The 11675-nt window shown below is 37.1% G+C and overlaps 1 protein-coding gene across 1 annotated transcript in view; it reads right to left on the bottom strand.

Annotated features, from left to right (window-relative positions):
- Positions 1-11675, bottom strand: part of ZNF407 (zinc finger protein 407) — a 333287-nt gene that overhangs the window by 159053 nt on the left and 162559 nt on the right. The window lies entirely within an intron of this gene.

Raw genomic sequence — 11675 nt, 5'->3', positions numbered from 1 at the left:
CTTCCAAACGAAAATGCAGTTTTTAAAAGGGGCTGCAGAAATTGAAGTAAGTGTTTTCTGATAATGCATTCTCCTCCCCAGCGCTACCACAGGAAACATAAAAGATCCCAGTCGTGGCAAGGAAGGGAAGAAAAGGCAATTCATTCTGCTGAGCAGAGCCACCGCGCTTCTTCGCTCTGCCAGATAACTTCGTAAAAGCACGCGAAGCCAGCCTAAATCTGAGGAAATCTTGTTTCATGTCTAGGTTTTCATGCTGTGATTTTTGTTAAAGCAGACGCCACAATTCAGATGTTTGTGTTTTACAGCTGTAATACTGCAACTGAAAGTGCTTTGTCCCTCTTTCTCATTTTGCTCTCTCAACACCAGGCTGCACCTTCACATTGTGCCTCACTGTCTCAGATACGATGTGAATTTTTAAGCTGGCAAATTTTTAAAAATTAACACAGAGATATAAGCCACAAATAATCTTTTATTATTGTCTTCCACGGCAGTTTTAATGCTTCTTCATGTTTTGCAGGAATAAAATCAGTCTCCCCTGCTAAGAAGAAGAAATAATTATACAAATATATAAAAACCTGGAGACACAGAACCAGAGGAATTCCCTAAAAAGATATCAAGCAAATCTGACTGTGTATACAGAGATACCTCAATGGAGACAGTGTAAAGCACCAAGTAAGCTTTAATACCAGGGTAATCAGCTCAGCCTCATCATACACGTGAGTTTACTTATTTAGTAGGTATGGAAGCACACTGCGGGGTTATTGCTGTTAATTCAATAGCAGCAGCAAAAAAAAACACAACCCAAACTCCGACAGTGCTCCTGTTATTTAAGTGTTCAGCAGTACACTATAAAAAATATATCTCTTATCTGGGAAAAATTCATACAAGCAGAGGTGCTACAAGAAGAGTCTGTGCTCTGCAGAGGACATGCAGATGCAGTGCAGGTCAAGAGGTGATGACAGAGAGAGATAACCAGGGTGTCAGTAGGTCAGGTTTATAAGGAGAGTATAGATTTCACTTCTTTTGCCTACCAACACCAGAGAGAACAGGTCATTTGGCCCTCATACAACTAGAACTAGGTTTTTCCCATTTACAAATATTTAGTGAAGTATTTGGTAGATTTCAGAATACTGAGAGTGATGTTTTTGTAAGAATTGGTTGGCTGATGTGATGATAACCACACCACCTTCAAAGAGCAACTATCATAGCTTAAGAAACTCCTATGTTTTCACTTGCCTGGACTGCTTTTCCCTCTGCATTATGAGGTCCATCTTATCCAGTCTTATCAAAGATGCATTATTTCAGGCAAGTTATAAAAAAATTAATAAAATCAGATATGCCACTGCCCATAATCTAAGGAAAAAACTAGATGTTTTAATATATTAAGACCATAATTTGCACTCATTAGGTTTTTTCCCAAACTGCTATACAAATATAGCAATTTTAATGTATGTATAATATAGCTAACTGAAGATATCTTTAAAGGGTATACTTAAGAATTATCTAAGTTAAGCAACCTATTTAAACAAATACTAATTTTTCCCTAGAAACTATTTTCATAGAGACTGAAAGATAACAAAGACTTGTGTACAGTTCTGCAATATCCCAAAGGAAAAAAAAAAATATATATATATATGCTGAATTGAAAACAGACTCAAATTACTCTATCACTTGATCACTGCTTAGTGGCACTAGCGAATGACAAATATAGCTAAATACTTCCAAATGCACAGTAAAAAAATATCATGTCCGTATATCTCTTTGACAGGTCTTCATGCATTTCACATTTCAAAAGCGTGACAGGGATCTTATTTCTAAGATAAATTCCCCTATCTACTTATTTCCTCGTGTATTTATTGTGGATCTAACCTTCTACTACAAGAAATAAATAAGCAGGTTAAGTAGATGCTATCTTTTAACAAATAGTTTCTCCAGACTGTATTACAACTTTATGAATGACAAAATAAATCCCTCATTTTTAAATCCACCAAGACGTACATTTAACAGTATTGCACCTATTGAACCTCAATGTGTACTCTATTATTCACACACAATAAAAATGTTAAAATAACACTGAGAGTCTGTCTTTGAAGTGACAAAAGCCAGAAAAATCAGAATTAAAGCTGCAACTCTATCTCTAACTAACCCCTGTGTGTGCCTTTGGTAGCAGTCCAAATAGGGTTTCTGACCTTTCTTAAGCTACCTTTGTAGTTGTATTCTTTTTTTTTTCCTTTCCCCCCCTCCCCTTTTTTCATTTTCCTTCTTTATTTGTCTCTTTAAATGGAGATAGAAAAAGATCACATGAGGCTTCAGTGGTAACAGTGATTTCTATCAGTCTCATATTCACAGACAGCAGAGCAGCTTAGATACTTCAATCTCTGTATTTTTGTAAAGAAACAATTGTTAAATTAATCAGGCATTTTTTTCTGAGTGTTCTTAGACTTGAGAGTATTTAACAGGTTTCTATTGCTTACTTCCGACATTTGCAACAGAATTTAATGCAAGAATTACTGGTCAAAGTTTATGACAGTATGTTTGTATTTTCATACATATGTTGAATGGTCTTACTCAAGCACAAGGTAACAACAGCATTGCTGCTGTTTTCCTGGTGGTTTGCACCCACTCATGGTTCCTTAAAGAAGAGGTTGCAGTATTGTCCATTGTCACAAGCTGGTTGGTGGCAGCAGTAGCAGCAGAGTGCTGTTTACAAAGAATGTAAATAAATGTATCCACCCAGAGTTTAACAAAGTGGTTATTTTCATAGTGATTCTGGTTCAGTCAATACGCAGGATGGCCCAGCTCTACAGCATCATTTGGTGGAGAAGACTTTTGTCCTTCAGAATGCTTTTCACAGAAATTTCTTGCATCAAATATTTAACTCTTGGGAGAGTAACTCATACACTGAGCTCTGGTTTAATTGTTATATCCTGGTTTTCCCTACAGTGCACTTTTAGACCAACCTAAATTTCTGCTACCATTCATCAAAAGGCAATGGGCATCCTTTACCTGAACCAATAGAGGAATTGAGGATTGCCTTAGGTCTCACCAAAATTTGATGTTAGTACAGGAAACCTAATGTATGCCATGTTAAACTCACAATTCTGGCTGAAAGCTTACACCACAATTCATCAGCTCTTCTGTCTCCACATTATCCAGCCTTTTCCTGATCCAGTGTTCAGTCATCTCAAAGTCCTCCATCTTAGCACCCCTTTTTTCCATCTTCCTTGCTGCTACTTAAACCCTCCTATGCACAAACACAACTTCCTACTCTCAATCCATAATATTCATACTGAAAAGTTTATAGTAAACCAACAAGGGTATCTCAAAGCATAGGGAAAATGAAATTTCACTCAAAAATACACTGTGTGCCTTAAATTAGCACATATGAATTGTATATGTTCTTTCCTTTTCATGAGCCAATATAATTTCCCAGTATGGTTACACAGGAACTAAGTACAATTGACGTTCATCAATTTTACAGTGTCTGCACTGGAAACCATATAGATCCTGGGCCCTGAAGCTGGATGGAAAGCTGCATTTTCATGACCTGAATAATTCACAATTAAGGGGAGAGGGGATGGGCAGGGAAGGGGCTTAAAATTTTCATTGTAATTTTTCAGCATTAAATCCAGACACTTATTAATTCAAATATAACCACAGAAAGTCTATGCAGAAGATACTGATGATATACTGATTCCATCACATCTTCATAACAAGCGTCTACCAGAAACATAAACACAGATATAGAAAGGAAATATTCTTACTCTCAACAGTCTTGCAAGTACAGCAGTAGGATGGAGCTCTGCAACATATTTAAAAGCAACACTGAACTGTGTACCATTTCTGTAGACTACCAAAGCTGGATCATGACCTTATACAGTAACCTCAGATCCAACAAGCAAATAAAGTTCTCTTAGTTCTCGAAGTCTGAAGAATTTATCAAAGCTTTATTCTGGTAACTCACAACCTGCTGTTGAAAGATGCATATAAATTTCAAAGTGTAATTTCACCACTAAACTGTATCTGTGGTTAAGCATTTAAAAATAAAATAATAGATAATTGAGTACCTAGCAAAGGAGAGCTTGAAAAAACCAGAATGGATCCAAGCTAGAGGAGGGTAGATTTAGATTAGATGTTAGGAAGAAGTTCTTCTCCATAAGGGTGGTGAGACACTGGAACAGGTTGCCCAGAGAGGTGGTAGAAGCCTCATCCCTGGAGGTTTTTTAAGCCAGGCTGGATGTGGCTCTGCGCAACCTGATCTAGTGGAAGGTGTCCCTGCCCATGGCATGGGTATTGGAACTAGATGATCCTTGAGGTCCCTTCCAACCCTGACAATTTTGTGAATTGTGCCTTGAAACCAAAATGCCCCTTGGAAAACAGAGCAATGTGTGAAGTGTTATATCACATTTGTGCAAAAATCAAATCAATGAAAATTATGGTACATTCAACACACTTGTTCCGATGGGTCTGAAAATTTGACTACATCACATTCGGAAAAGTCCTCGGAAATGGCACTGAGGGGTTCTGCAGCTATCAGTGCTCATTTCTTCAGCTCTGAGGGAAAAAAAAAGTGTTTTCACAACTGCTATCACCTCAACTCTCGGATTGTTCTGTCTGATTTGCACATCAGCAATAGGCTACGTGCATCAATTTCTGACCTTTGCTTCAGCTTTGAAATATCACCAATTTCAAATTTACCTGTCCTAACACACTGAGCTGAATACCCTGTCACAGAAGTGACAAAACTGGCCCGTTGCCTTCAAGGAAGCAGCACAGTAGAGGAAAACGTAGGCCTGCAGCTACAGGTTGGTTAACAATTCCACTGGTGATTTACAAGCTAGAAGAGCATGCATCTTATTCTTCAGTATCTCTCCTGACTCTGCAACGTATTTTGAGGAGAAATGTACTCAAAATTCAGTCTTGGTGTTTTCCCAAGCATTTATGCCTCTGCAAATAGGCAGTGATTCTGTTGAGGTTGCTGCTAATATTTTAACATCGTTGCTTTTCAGAATAGAAGCACACTTTAAATTTACATCTTCCATATTAAAAACATTGAAAAACATTATCAAGTACAAATGAAGCAGGACTAAAGGTTACTTTATGTGAGGAAAACAGCCTTATGAGCCAGAAGGAAGACATGATGCAACCACCAGACACAGCCTCATGATTCCCATCGTATTCATTAAGGCATAATAGAAAGTTTTAAATTTACCATATTCCACAGAGTTATAATATTCTGTCAATTTTGTAACATTATCCTTGTTGCAGAGCTTTTTATAACATAGAATCACTTAAAATAGTGACACAGACTACTGTTTAACACACATAAAGGTATGTTTCACTAACACTACAAGTTTTTACTAGGACAAATATATAATGCAGGAAAACCTGAACATCTGTATCTAATGGTAGTGATTCCAAAGATTTTATACCAATAAAAACTTACATTTTGATTCAAATACTTTTTAAATTTGCCTAGAGAACTCTAGAACAAAGCTGGAAGAGAAACTCTGGCTTAACACAATCTAATGGAACAGTGCTATAAAATGGACAAATTTTTTTTTGCTGTTCAATTACCCTATCAGTTGCTCTCCACCATAAATTTCTTAGTTATGACTACAGTGCATGTGACAATGTTGTTACCTTAGAAAAAGATTGGCTCATCCAGAAATTTTTCTAGATAAATCTACCCACATTCTAGAAAATCTCAATTTATATTAGATTTGGTGGCGGGGTGGGGAGGCAGGGAAATTATGGAAGATTTTGAATTCTGTAGAAGAAAATTAATCACTTGACCAAACACTCTACAGTGTATTTTACATAAGCACAAATAGCTGGTGGCATTCAGAGGCAGAAAAAAAAAAAAAAAAAAACCAACAAGCCACAAAAAACCCACTGCAATTCAGTCTATAGCAAACTGAATGACATTCCTCCATGTGTTTGTAAAGACAGCTCTCTAAGAGTAGTATACACTGTACTGGAATTTAGAAGATTGGATTCGAATCACTAGGATCTTAATGGTCCTAAACATAGGTTCTGCTATCAAATATCTACACATTTAAAGAAAGTGAGATGCAACTACCTTTAGATACATAGATTCATAGAAAGATTTCGGTTGGAAGGGACCTTAAAGATCATCTAGTTCCAACCCGCCTGCCATGGGCAGGGACACCTTCTACTGGACCAGGTTGCTCAAGGCCTCGTCCAACATGGCCCTCAATGCCTCCTGGGCAACTTGTTCCAGTGTCTCACCACCCTCACTGCAAAGAATTTCTTTCTAATATCTAGTCTAAATCTACCCTCAAGCTCAAAGCCACTCCCTCTCATCCTATCACTGCAAGCCCTTGTAAAAAGTCCCTTCACAGCTTTCTTGTAGACCCCCTTTTCAGGTACTGAAAGGCTGATCCAAGGTCTCCCCAGAGCCTTCCTTTCTCCAGGCTGAAAAGCCCCAACTTTCTCAGCCTGTCCCCATAAGTAAGGTTCTCCAGCCTTCCAACCGTCTTTGTGGCCCTCCTCTGTACCTACTCCAGCAGATCCATGTACTTCTTATGCTGGGGGCACCAGAACTGGACAGAGTACTCCAGGTGGGGTCCCAAAAGAGCTGAGTAGAGGGGGAGAATCACCTCCTGTGTCCTGCTGGTCATATGTATGTTCCAAAGGTTATGCCAAAATGTCACTTACATCCTCAGGACATCCCAAAAATGTTAAAGCAAAACTTGTCTTTATCAATGTCTCCTTTTATTTCAATTTTAATTGAGCCATTATTTGTCTTCAAGGGTATTAGAAAGCTCCTTCGATATCTTTTGAAAATAGAACGGAAAACAAGACAAGTATCTGAACTCAAAACTATTGGCACCTTGATACCAGTGGTTGCTTCCTGCTTCGCAAAGAGGAAATAGTAAATAGTTCCTATGTTTTAACAATGCTTTTAATATTTGCTGTCAATTACTAATTTTTTTATTTTTATTTTGAAATCTGGGAGGTGTCCACCATAACACAAGAAGCTTACAGCTGAATGGAAGCACTGACAGTGCCCTGGGTCATTAGAATAAATAATCCAGACAGCCAAAAAAATCAACTTTCAGACTGGCAGATGCTTGAAAAGCAATGGAAAGCATGCACTACTTTTGAGTAGTTTCTTACCATTCTCTCTCAAACACAGCACCCACTCATTTAAGAGCCAACCTGTGACTCTAATGCATATTTGCAAGAGAAGACTGCTAAGGGCAGGCTTTGTTGTAGAGGAAAAGTTAATAGTTTATGCCTTGAGTATAGTTTTCCCATGAAAAGTTTCCTCTTCAGAACGGACATCTAACTAGGTCTGAGAGGCAAACTAGACTGTAGACTTATCCATAAAAATATTTGGGGGAGGGAAGGGGAAAAAAAAAAAAACAACAGTACTCCAGACAAAATAATCTTTCTTTCTTTCAGGCTTCTAAATACCCCTGTGTTCAGGCGTATGTAATTTTAAAACAAAAATAAAACTCACATCTCTGTATATTCATCAACTGACAGATAAGAGCAGCATTTCTTTGTGCATTTGCATTCAGCTACTTTGGCAATTCTCACGTTCCTGATTTTTCTACCATGCTGAAGTCTTCTGTCCTTTGCATTCTATTCTGTCAAAAAAAACCCCAGCACACAATGGCTAGAAACTAGCAGATACTGACACTTACTCTGACCCACAATTAATTTCTGACTAAATTCAAATCTTTATTAAAGTATATTTTTTAAAACTCTAGTGGTCTCTCAAAAGTGATGAAAACTACTCATTTGCTAACAAAAAAACCAGAATGAGTTTAATTTAGGTCACAGTGACATCAGAGAGGTTTATTTATTGCCAGCTTTGTTGCATCCAACAAAGCTTTAATCTGTGACATGCTGTAGCTTGTAAAACAGCAAAGTGGTATGGTATCAGAGAAACTACACCATGCCACACATTTCTAAAAATGTCAAGCACATTATACTCAGCAGTATCATCAAGAAAGAGAAGGGATTTTTGGGGGGTTGTTTTTTGTGCTTTAAGTTCACATTTACAGCTGAAACAGCCTTTGAAAATTCCTTTAAAGACTTCACATACTGAGAGACAGCTGTTTTTGTGCAGCTGGAGATGATGAGAGTACAATGGCTTTATGAAGCTGAAAATCAGGGCAGACCTTAGGTTTTACAAAGGAAAAGGGTAAGAATCAAGGCTTGCTTCCATGAACCACAAAGCTCATCTAGCATCAGACAGATACATCTCAGTAGGACAGAGGGGTAGGAATGTTGGAGGATTTCAGGACACACAGACCAACGATTACTTTGCTTGTTCAAGCCAGAGTTTCATCAGGTATTATCAGGAAATAAAGGAGTACAGTGGCTAAGTCCATTCTGGCTTTTGGGTACCAAACCCCCTGCAAATCCATGCAAGTTCAGCTGACCTCCTATGACTCAGACTTCTGGAAGCACCTAGTCCATTGCAGGTAGATTAACAGAGCCTGGAGAACTACAATGGCCTGATGAACTTGTGGCTGCTGAGAACGTGACTGAGAGCAAGGATTTAACAACTGTTACACTTGCCTGGAAAGATGGTTCCTCCTAATTTTAACTAAACACATATTGGGAAGTGTATGTATTTGCAGTTCAGCTTCTTCTTAATTACATTTAACATATGCTACCATGCTTCAGACTTCTGAAAATACCAGACTTATTCAAATCCACATAACAGCAATGCATCTGGTGGTTAATTTAACCTGAGTTCAGCTACCAACACGAGAAGTTCACCCGCTTGTGAGAAGCCCAAATTTCCCTGTTTGTTCATAAACCACCCCAGCACAGTCCACTCTCAAAGACTCATTTACAGTATGACCCTGCGCTGCAATGCTGATAAACAGACAAATAAAGACTTTGATTTTTGACAGCTGCAGTTTCATGGTATTTTCAAAAAAACCCAGATAGCTCCAGTGCTATCACAAGTAATAAAAATTAATTTATTATCTCTTGTGGCCCAGAAGGCCAATGCCATTCTGGGGTATATTAGAAGGGGTGTGGTTAGTAGGTCAAGAAATGTTCTCTGCCCCCTCTACTCTGCCCTGGTGAGGCCATATCTGGAATATTGTGTCCAGTTCTGGGCCCCTCAGCTCAAGAAGGACCTCAGAGAACTGCTTGAAAGAGTCCAGCACAGAGCCACAAAAATTGTTAAGGGAATGGAACGTCTTCCTTATGAGGAGAGATTGAGGGAGCGGGGAGTATTTAATTTGGAGGAGACTAAGGGGTGATCTCATTAATGTTAATAAATACGTAAAGGATGACTGCCAAGAGGATGGAGCCAGGATCTTCTCAGTGATGCCCAATGACAGAACACGGGGCAATGGGTGGAAGGTGAAGCATGAGAAGTTCCATGGAAACAGAAGGAAAAGGTTTTTCACCGTGAGGGTGACAGAACACTGGAACAAGCTGTTGTGGAGTCTCCCTCTCCGGAGATATTCAAGACCCACCTGGATGCATTCCTCTGTGATCTGATATAGGTGATCTTGCTCTGGCAGAGGGGTTGGACTGGATGATCTTTAGAGGTCCCTTCCAACCCCTAATACTCTGTGACTCACTGCTACTTATTATTTCTTTAAATTCAGAAGAAATGAGAGAAAATTTCCTCAGAGCTAGAAGATATCTTAAATACAAAGTGGTACAGAATCCCCATACATTTTGTGGCTTGTTTAGTTTCTTGTTTGATTGGTTGGGTTTTTTTTTTCTCTTTGTTTGCTTTTAAATCAAACTGCTCAGTCAAATGTATATTTTACCAAATATAAATACTATTTTTTTAAATCAGTTTTTATTCATTTAGTAAGTTTTCTTAAAATCTTTGATGCTTTTAATTTACTTTCACATGAAATCACAGTGGAAAAAAAACCCCTGTCATTTATAATGAAATTCAAAAAGAAAAGTAGAAACTCCCCTAGAGGAAAAATAAGAGTATATGCTGAAAATAACATATCACAGACTTGATAAAAATTTAGAGCAAGAAAAAATGGTAATATACCTTTTATTTAATCTCTGCAGTTGATAACTTACTACAAATTGTTTTATACAAAATTATTTATTTTGATATTGCATTTAAGCATATATCTGTATAGTCTTGTAAGAGAACAACTGCTGATTTGTGATTTTAATAGGTTCTCAGAATAAGAGTTCACAGTTGTCACAGAAGAGCAATACCAATTTACAGTATGATTTTACTGACATCAGTAAAATATCAGACAAACTCAGTTTGACTCAAATCAGCTGTAAGCACTATTTTTTTTATAAACCTAATATTATTATAATGTGATTTTTCATTATTAGTCCAATTCTACTTGTATTGAAGTCACTGAGATTATACTGAGTTCTATAAGTATTAGATCAGGCTCTAGGATGATGCCACAGCTACAACAAAATGAGTCTTGTCAAAAGGACTAAGATGAAGTGAATCAAGCTTATACTGTTAACAAATTATTAGTTTATTAAAAACCGAGTTTCCAAATTGTCATTTACTTTTAATCTGTTTGTTTATTTTATCTCAGCTGGTATAATAAAAATAACTGTTCATTTTCATTTTACATGAGCTGTTTCAGTCACTTTCACTTTCACGGTTTTGTCCACTGGCATAATATTCACAACAGTTCGCCAATAATACTGGAAAATATTTAAACTGAAGTAGATTATATGGCTTAAAACTGTGGTTAGGCTATAGCAAGAGGATGACTGATATTGATCAAAAAAGATTTCAGAGCACTAACACAAAATTTCCGTTCAAGCATTGGTCAACCTACCAAGACACTGAAAGTTGTTTTTGTAGGAATTTGTTTTGATTTTCTTAAGCAAAATATCGTAGTACTTGGTTGCCAGAAAATGCTGAATTTGCTTGACTTAACATTATTTGTGATAATAATAGGAACCACAGTAGGATGAGAGATTACAAGGCTGATATAATTGTTTTAATATAATATCCAAAATGTTGCACGTGTGGAATAGAAGAATTGAGAGTGAAGAGGAATATTGTATGTCTGAGAAAATAATAAAAATCCAGCTAAAATTCATGGTCTTTTTAATATCACACATTTTGCTAAAATGCCAAGTGATATCCAGAGTGCTGTGGTAAGTCTTAAATCATATATATACTGTCTACTGTAAAAACTGCACATTCAGAAATAATTAAAGCCAATATGTCTAAAATACAACACACAAACTGATGTACAATCTCATTAAAAATATACTGAGATCTCTGTAGAAAGCATCCCAGGATTCAACAGGAAAAATATCTATTTGGGAATATTATATAGTATTTATCACTATTTTAATGTAATGTTTATCACTAATGCACCAGCAGAAGCTTTCTTCTCAGAAGGTTAACTCTCTGAAATTAAACAAAAATTAGCACATGGAAAATGCTTAATTGTTGTTCTCTTCCTATTTTTAAATGGAGGAGGAGCATAACATTACCAAGAAATGCATGTATTTTTAATTAAGATAGTATCATTTGAGGTTGTGATTCCTAAGCCAATTTACTATTTCAAAATGCAGTTCTCCTTCTAAATATAAACGCAAGAGGATCAGAGCATTGTTGTATAAATCATTATGCTTTTAACAGCTGTTCATTTATGGTCTCTATCATTTTGGAAACAACAGGAACAGGAACAATTGGCTTTATGCACAGAAAC

Source organism: Indicator indicator, chromosome 6 (assembly GCF_027791375.1).
Source record: "Indicator indicator isolate 239-I01 chromosome 6, UM_Iind_1.1, whole genome shotgun sequence".
Lineage (NCBI taxonomy): Eukaryota > Metazoa > Chordata > Aves > Piciformes > Indicatoridae > Indicator > Indicator indicator.
The sequence above is the reverse complement of the archived record's forward strand: the minus strand, read 5'-3'. Positions and strand labels throughout refer to the sequence as shown.